A 9,196-nucleotide genomic window follows, 5' to 3' on the forward strand; every position below is an offset into this window, starting at 1 on the left:
ACCACCCGACCGCCGAGAAACCCGCAGCAGGTTGGGAAAGACTGGCTGTTCCTCGGGAAATTAATGCCTTTAATTCCAAGTTTGTCCCTGGGAAAACGCTGCCCACCCTCGTCCTAGGCATGTCAGGAGGAATCGCAGGGCTTTTAAACAGGGGATTAAGGAAAGTGGTCACTTTTGACTCAGTAGGAAAAATCCCTCCATGATGGTAATGAAAGCCTGGATGATATAAGTATCTTCTGGTTCACAATAGCAATTAATATGGTAATATTCTACTATTAAAGATGCTAACATTAAGATGGAACTCGGATGTGGTTAAAACATTTAATAGAGGGGAAAATGCATTCCTTGAGCATCAGGTAACAAAGTCAAATGGAGAACGGGAGAGGAAAGTCTCTTAAAATAACAAAGGCCTTTACGTAATTTGGAAAGGCTTTTAATACTCCCTCCTCAAGGAAAATTCGAGGTGCTTTGAGAAGTGGGTATTAGTGAGTGCTGCAGAAGAGAGCTTCTGCTGGGTGGGGAGTGCTGTCCTGGTGGGACCCCAGCCCTGTTTGGTGACCAAATGGCATAGTGGGCCACCTGCATCTGCAGTGACCCACTGGTGGCCCATGAAGAGCCTGTGCTGGGACAAAGGCATTGAAGCATCATGATATCCTAGAAACTTGGGAGTTGGAAGCAACATATGGAGGGCTCTACTCAAACCTCTGCTCCAGACAAGACTAAGTTCAGAGTCAAGCCAGACTGTCCATGACCTTATGCAGTGGAGCTGAGCATCCCCTACAGGTGGAGGTCCCAGGACCAGTCTGAGCTCTGTCCTGGTGCTGAACCACGCTCATCCTCATTTGCTTTCCCAAATATTGTGAGTTGCTTGCACCATGCACTCCCTGGTTGGCCTCTGGGTTCCCAGTTCCATGCAAACACCCCAGATCGTGGTTGTATGACTGGGCATGGCAAAGGCTTTGGTTTCTGCAAGAGGAGGAAGGGTTAGGACCTGCTCACCTCTGCCCTGTGAATCCACTTAGTGTGATCAATTCGTCAAGCAGAGGCTAGATCCAGTTATGCAAAGACACTCTCTTAGCAGAGCTTTTTAAAAAATATCAAGCTATTTATGAGAAAATTAGAAAGTACTTCTTTAAACTATAGCCCACGCTTTCATTACTCTGAAAGCCTTTTCATTTTTTTCCCCCTCCTTTGTTTTCAATTAAAAACAGTGAGGATTTAGGTTTTTGCTTTTAACTAGAAAAAAAGTAATTTGCAAAGATAACAGTATTGTGGGAATGGAGGAACCTTTCAGCTGATCACTAGAAGCAAATATTTACCAGCTGGCTCTCATGATGAATTGGAGACTGATGTGGAGAGCATAGTCTTGTCCTGCCTACAGCTCTGCTGACTTCATCAAATCAGACCATCTTCATTTTGTAGTTATTTTTTTCCCTCTGAAATGTGTCATTCCTGGGACAAAACAAATTGTCTTCTGAAGCTTGCACTCCTATGCAAGTTTATTTAAAAGTAATTCTGCCTAGCTGATCTCAAGGATTCATGTAGGTCATTCAAGCTCCAGTCTGACCAGTTTGCTCAAGTTCTCTGCTCCAGGCTTCCTCCTTCCTTGTCTGTCCTAAAGAGAAGCTGCACACAGAAAGCCATTCCCAGGGCAAACCCTCTGCTAAGCTCACTGTTGAATCAAAGCTGTGCATCACAGGGAGATGTGAATCAGTGCCTTTTCACCAAAACTGAAGAAGATGGAAAGGAAAATGGATGGAGAACAGAGGGGCCAATGCCAACAGAAACATTATTGCCCTGTGTTGGAAGTTACATCCCTGTATGTGCTGCTGAGAGTACTCCATAAGCTACACTGAACTGGTCTAGGCAGATTACCAAAAGCTTCAGGTTTAACCTCAGCTCATTCTGATGAAGCTGATTAGGGAGCAGTCACACAAGCCAACAGCAGGAAGGTCCTGCAGGGACAGTGACCCCAAAGCAGTGAGGGTGAGTGTAAGCATGCAGTCTTTTTAACTGGGTGCTGCATGTTGGTGCCAGCCCCTTGACTTGTCTTTACTGTCTTTCCCACAACCTTATAAAAACCCATTTCCTTGGGACATTTAAAATTAGCTCTTTTTTGGTAAACTGATGCAGTGATGGCGTGGCACAGAGCACTGGCCCTAAAGAGAAGAATACTAATAACTGAGAAAACATCAGTAACAAGCCCCACTGTCTAATTCTCCCTCTTTTCCTTCACTGTCTATTGTTATTTTGATAGTAGCTAGGGCTGAAGACACCAAGGAAAATGGGGACCCACCAGACAGCTGCTCAGCTGCAGCCAGAATGATGGGAGCTGAGAGGCAGCCTGCCCCTGTGACTGTTCCCAGCTCTGCTGCTGGAGGTTTATGTGGGTAAAGGTGACCCTCTGTGTCATCTTCCACCCTTGTCACCTTGTCTAGGTCATGCACAGCATCTCCTGGTGGAGCCCATGCACAGAAGGGCTCAGCCCTGCAGGTAAGGGGACCCAACCAACGAGTATTCCGGAAGCAACTGTAATGCAGAAAAATAAGTAGGAATAGGGGGGAAAAGCTACAGGAATTGAACAGTGGATGACACTGAGAGAGGAAGAAAAAGCCTCAAACTTTAAAGGCAGTATTAAAACAGGGCATGCAGAAAGTGAAGTCAATTAGGCAAAAGAATCATCTGCTGACGGAGGTCGCCAGGCCGAATTCCTGAAAGGATTCATGAATCGACTAAAAATACCCTTGGGATAGTTTGAGTACGGACTGAGTTACTGAAGGGCAATGCCCCAGATGACCCAGGAGACCCTTTCCAATCCTACAGTATAAACAATGATGCTATTAACATTTGTACTAAGTACCTGCTTGGGCTCCTCGCCTGCTACCACAGTGCTTTGGCTCCTACCCATAGCAGGAATGGAGGCTGCAAGAGGTGTTTTGCTTCCTGCCTTAGCCTGGAGAGCATCCTCCAGGTACCAAGCAATTCCTCTGGTTTCTTATCCTTAAAGCCACCCCTGTAGAAGGGGAATTATGGAAGACCCTCTTGACAACGGTAGGAGCAGTGAGAGGCCGAAAAGATCAGTGGAAAAGCCTGATGGAAATGCTGCAGTGCTGAAAAGAATGACAGGGAGGCTGGAGAAAATTCCTGGCCAGCAAGGAGACTCAGGACAAGGAGACCTTAATGGCCAGGTAATGCCAAGGAGACACTTGCAGGGCATGGAGAGAGAGGGGGGCAGTCTGAGGAATTTGCAGGTGTGTATTGCAATTGCAGAAACAAAGGCAACTACATCTGAGGGTACAAAAAAAAACCCAGATGGAGTTTGGACACTGCACTAGGGAATGCAGCATGATCATGAGAGCCACCAAGATGCTCCAGGTGACCTTTGCTATTAGGATGTGCCATTCCTCTGGGGAGGATTTTTCAGTGTACAGACCCCACCTGGACCCCAGTGTACAGCCCCACATATGTTGTATTGACTGTGGCAGGGAAAAAGGCATTTTGCTATTAACTTTTTTCTCTTAACATCTCTCATGACTAGACCTGACTGAGATGTCAACCCATGGTGTCACTGTTGGGCACTGTCCTGGGAAATGGTAGAGCACTGCTGCACCTCAGGTAGATGCACAGGTCTGGGTTTAACACAAAGGCAAACCTGCAGCCCTAAATCTTTACCTTGTAATTCAGGTACTGAGAATAAAAATGAAAACAAGGTTAGATAAAAATATTCTCCATCAAAACTTAATTATGCATCCAGAGGCTGAGGCTCATTATTCATCCTCCAACCTGGAAACAAATTAGTCTAATGAAGCTGTGAGTTAAAATGGAGAAAGGATGTAGAGGCTGGAGAATATTTGTGTCTGTGCTCGAATGCCAAAACCAGCACTGAGCCCTGGATACTACATTTGTCTCCAGGATCAGGTGTTTCCTGCATCTGGGGGCATGTCCAGGACCTAGGTTTTGCTAAAAACAGGTCAGAGATGCTCATAAATGGGAATCTGAAGCTGTTACAGACTGGTAAAATGTGGGGGCTCAGTTCAGACATGGGGGCTCATCAGAGCCAGAGGCCACAGACCTAAAGAAACCCAAACAGCAGTGTTAGCTGCCCCTGAGGCAACCCAACTTGAGGCACACATTTAGCACTGGCACAAGCTCACCAATGACAGCCAGCATAGCCCCATGAAGAGTTTGGCTCCAGTGACCTCTAGTAAATGTGGAACCAAACCCCAGGGGCTGGGAAGAAAAGAAACTGATAACTAGTGGGATGGCAGCTCTCTAAGGGTTTATTGCACAAGTGTTTAAGAAGCTAAAGACTATAATTAAACTGCCTAGAAATGCATAATCATACTGAGGAAGGCCTTTTGCCCTGCTCCTTCTCTGCAGAATTTGGGGACAAATGAAATGATCTCATAGGAAAGGGACCTGGAAGGTATTTAATCCTGTGCTCTCTGCTGCACTGCCCAGCACCCGTTGGCTCTGGACTGGTTGCTTTGACCACCTACAAGTGTCACCCATAAACTGTAGCCCCTGGCACAAATGGGTTTGGGGACAGTTAGGGGCTACCCACAGCACATCACAGCAAGTCTGGTGATATATAGCCCAGGTCTGAGCTCTGCAGCAGAGCACAAAAGGTTCAAGTGACCTAGTAAAGACCATACCAGTACCAGAGAACAAGTCCCCACAGGCCCCCAGCTGAGCCATTCTCACCGCTTTTTTCTCTTGCTCCCATCCTAATGTGCTTAACTATAAATGACCCCTTTATTTTTTATATCTCCATTTCATTTTTCCCCTTCTTCCAAGCAAGCAGTAAAACAAGGAAGCCAAGAAGCAGAGCTCTTACTGTAAAGTGAGTGCTGACACAGAACAATTCTGGGGACCTCGCAGCTCACGTCGAACATTTGTATCATTGCAAAGAGGCTCTGGGCTTCTCCTCTGAGACCCAAGCCCTAATCCTGCTCCCATGTTCCAAAAGGAAGCCCATTGGAGTCATGCAGGAAGAGGTAAGCTGCATGTGGTCCAGAGGCCCTGATGTTCACTGTCTGAGCCTAGCACTGGTTTATTTACAATTTTGCCATGTGGTTTATTCTGTGCCATCCTGGGGTTCACCACAGACTGGGGTGAAGACAGCTGAGCTGAGTAAAGCCCCCCAAACACAGCCCCTCCATTACATTCTTTGTCTCAGCTATGCAGAAGATGGTCTGCTACCCTGGGCAGAAGGACAGCAGCTTGCTGTTTATTAGTATAATTTTTAAAGGTGCCTCATTGTATTTATTTGCCGTGTGGTTAAACATTTATTATTTATATTTAATTTTCCCAGATCCAAAGGGGCATCACTAGTGGCTGAGTGTCTGCAGATTCAGTGCAGCTCCTTCACACACTTATTTATGTAACCTTGGCCTCCCCCCGAGGGGCTCCCGTTTCACTATGTGCCATCGGCCTCTTAATTGGCCTCACAGATCACGCCTTCTCCTTCGGCTCACCCCAGTCCCCAGCACTCGTCATTTCGAAGCTATTAAACGTGGTTGAAACAAAAGAGTGCAGTGAATTAAAGCCAGGAAGTTTCCTACCCCTCCTGAACCTTTGTTTTCAATTCCCACTCCAGGGCAATGGCCAGACTGGGGTCATTGCAGTTGGTTTGGAGGGCTCAGTGAAGGACCGTGTTGAGATGGAGATGCTGGCTGGTGTGCCCAGCCTGCCTGTCTTTGCACCCAACTGCATCTTCTTGAGAAGAGCTTTTGGTACCAATTAGACTCCAAGCAGCTGATTAACCTGCAGGGATGTATGGAAGTTGTTTTTGCTGTAAGAAAGTAGAAGAAAGTCAGGAGTCTCTCCTTGGGACTCATTCATCCAGTCCCCTTGAATGGTCAGTGAGTGGTGGGATGGGGGGAGAGCCATCTTCTGCCTCTGAGCCAGCCCAAACCCACCTCTTCCTACTCCCTAGTACTGTAGCTTTCACCCATCTAATCATTTGGGTACCAAATTTCTAGGGACAGCCAGGCTGGGGCTCCAAAAATGCAATCTGCAGAGATGGAGAGACCAGGAACTCTCACTGACATTTCCCAAGAGGTAAAACTCCATTGAGGTGGTGGCTTTGGATATTCCTTTTGTGATACATCAGCCTGCCAATCCACCCCGAGCACCTCAGGGCCACCTCCGACCCAGAGATGCTACCTTTCATTTCCAGCCACCAGCTGTGGTGCTTCATGAACATATCATCCAGGATTTTCATCCACACACAGACCAGAAAATGCACTTAGAGCTGTTAAACTTTATTTCAGACAGTGTAGATCCTGTAGCAAGGAGGTCCCTGTGTCAGTGATAAGAAAAAGGCATCTGGAGAATTCAGCCACATGAGGTTTTTACCAGGGAAACGAACTCTCCAGGTGAAGGGGGTTGATATTCCTGGTCCATTTTAACCCAGTTGCCAGCTGCTTGGGTTTAAAAAAAGAAAACTTCACTCCCATAGGCAGAGCTATTTCAATATTAATGGTTTTATACCTTCTCCTTAAATATATCACAGGCTACACTTGGAGATAGAGTTTGAGAGTAAATATTGTTATGCTGGAGCTGTCATCTGTGAGTAATCACAGACCTAATTGAAGCTGGCCAGCCTATTAAATAAACATTCAGCATAAACGAGGGAGCAAAGAAATACCCTTAGTTTGGTAATAGTTGGAAATGATGGAAACCAGTACCCGAGTCAGGGACCAGACTGATGAGGTTGGAGTAGGGAGGGCCAGGAAGGGAGGTTTTCCCCAAGCAGCTCACAGCAGCATGCTGCAAAACAGCAAGAACCAGAAAGCATCAGCTTTAGGAAGGAGAGCAAGGAGAGAGCTTCCCCGGGGCAGGGTGCTGGCCATGGCAGCCTGGTATTTTGGGGCAAGGAGACTGCATTCTCAAGGAGTCTGGCTTTATCGCATCCAGGGGAACATGACTTCCCCTCACACACTGTTAATAGCTGGGCTAACGTTCGCAAAATAGCCTAACAGAAAGCATCCTCCCAGCATCAAATACTGCCTAATCACCCCACGGAAATGGCCAACGATACAATCTTGCAGCGTTTCTTGCGTTCCTCGGGGAACCACCTAATCCTCCTTGTTGTCTGCCAGTTTCTCCTTGTCCTTGGGAATTTCACATATAGAGGAGGCTACAGCTTTCGAGAGCGAGGCACGGGCTGCTGGCGGCTCTCGCAGCCCTGCTGCAGTGCCATGGCTGGCACCGAGGCACACGGGCATCTGAGGCTGTGCTCCGGGGCACATCAAGCAAAACAGGCACATTTTTGCCCCAGCGAACCCTCACAGCATCCTGCCCCTCGCTGCCCTCTCGCCAGATGTTGCAGGGATGCGTGTGAGCGGCGCTGCCTCTCTGGGAGGCGATGAGAAGAGGGTGATGCACCGAAGGGACATGCTCAATTTCCCTCCAAGATGGTGCAGCCACAATAACATTTCTCCTGCTGATGGCATCCATGTGTCTCTCTCCCTTTTCACTGGGGCTCTGTTACACGCTGGGATGTGGTAGGAGAGTGTGTGCACCTTCTGTTCCCTGAGCCATCCCTGCCTTTCTGGGGAGCACGAGGAGCCTGGCCTTCCGTGGTTAGTTTAAGAAAAACACTCTCCCAGTGATCAGTGCCTGTATGAAGTAGATGTATGGTTTCAGTTCTGTCCTTGAGCCATGGATCATTTAATGTTGTCAACACATATGCATCCTTCTCAAACATCCCACTGAGAATTTCTAGGGACTGTAGACAGCTTAAAGCTAGCGTTACAGCAGCAGCTTCATATTTGCTTTCAGATCCACGTGCATTTTTTAATACTAAAGCTTGCATAATTGCTGCTGAATTTCTAAGCAACTTCTTCAAAGGGGCAGAGGCACATTAGCAGTAGGAATACTGGTGGTGGAGCAGGAACAAGGACTGTTGGTGGTGAGAGACCATCTGTGCACCCATCCCAGAGCCAGGGGCAAGACCCTCAACCAGCCAAGATACCACACAGAGGAGCTCAGCCCCAGTAAGGAGGCCCAGCCAGCACCCGTGGATGATACTGGCCCTAACAACCGGGGGGCCACCAGGCCCCCCGGCCTTTGTTGTCACCACCACCATCACCCAGTGTGCACCAGGGGCACTCACCGGTGATGAGAGGAGGATCCTCAGCCCAGATGGGCTCAGCTTAGAGCTTCTGCCTCTCTTGGAGGGGATTAAAAAGGGGAGTGGGCGGGGAGGGCTAAGTGGCCACACCTGGGGTGGGAGGAGACTCCAACAGAGCCCAGGTGCTGTGGGATTTAAGGGGAAAAAGGGGGAGAATGGAATGGATGAGGGCCTTTTAGGGTGTCAGGTAGTGATAGGACTAGGGGGAATGGGAAAGAAAGTAGAAATGGGTAGATTCAGCTTGAATGTTAGGAAGAAATTCTTCATGAGAGTGATTTGCCATTGGAATGGGCTGCCCAGGGAGGTGGTGGAAGTGTTTAAAATAAGACTGGATGAGGCACTTAGTGCCATGGTTAATTGATTAGATGGTGTTGGGTGATAGGTTGGACTTGCTGATCTTGAAGGTCTTTTCCAACCTGGGTAATTCTGTGATTCTGTGGTTTATGGTTTCCCAGCAGCTGCTCAAAGATGGAGTTTGAGGAGCCATGAAGAAGAGCTGAGTTGGGACCTCCCAGGTTGGTGTGTGCTTGAGCATATCTTCTTCCTGACCCTTGGGATGTGCTTGCTAGACAGCCACCGACACTAGGTGTCTACATTAACAGCTTTGTAGCGCTGCATGCATCTAGCCAGAGAAGATTACACTTCCATGGCAGGGTTGTTGGAATGGGATGATCCTTGAGGTCCCTTCCAGCCCTGACAATTCTATGATTTCTGCTTTGAAAGTGGGATAGGACACTGCCAACCTTACTCTTTTCCTTTTCTGTTTCTTTTTTTCTGGATGTGCCTAGAAGCATGGTGAGATACTGCATACCATTGAGATTACTTGGCAGATGAAAGGTCCATCCCACAGCTGATCAAGGCAGGGCTATAAAAGGGGAGACAAGGTGGCTCCTCAGTATGAGGAGGATCTTCTGATCTTTCTCAGCTGGTGAAAAGGGAGCTGCAGCTAGGGCTGGTACCTTCTGGTTCTGTCACAGTCTGTCCGTAGTCTCCCTCTGAAATGGAAAGTGTGCTGCTGTTCCATGGCAAAGGTATTAAGCTTGGCTGGGATGCCCA

Source organism: Dryobates pubescens, chromosome 4, assembly GCF_014839835.1.
Source record: "Dryobates pubescens isolate bDryPub1 chromosome 4, bDryPub1.pri, whole genome shotgun sequence".
Lineage (NCBI taxonomy): Eukaryota > Metazoa > Chordata > Aves > Piciformes > Picidae > Dryobates > Dryobates pubescens.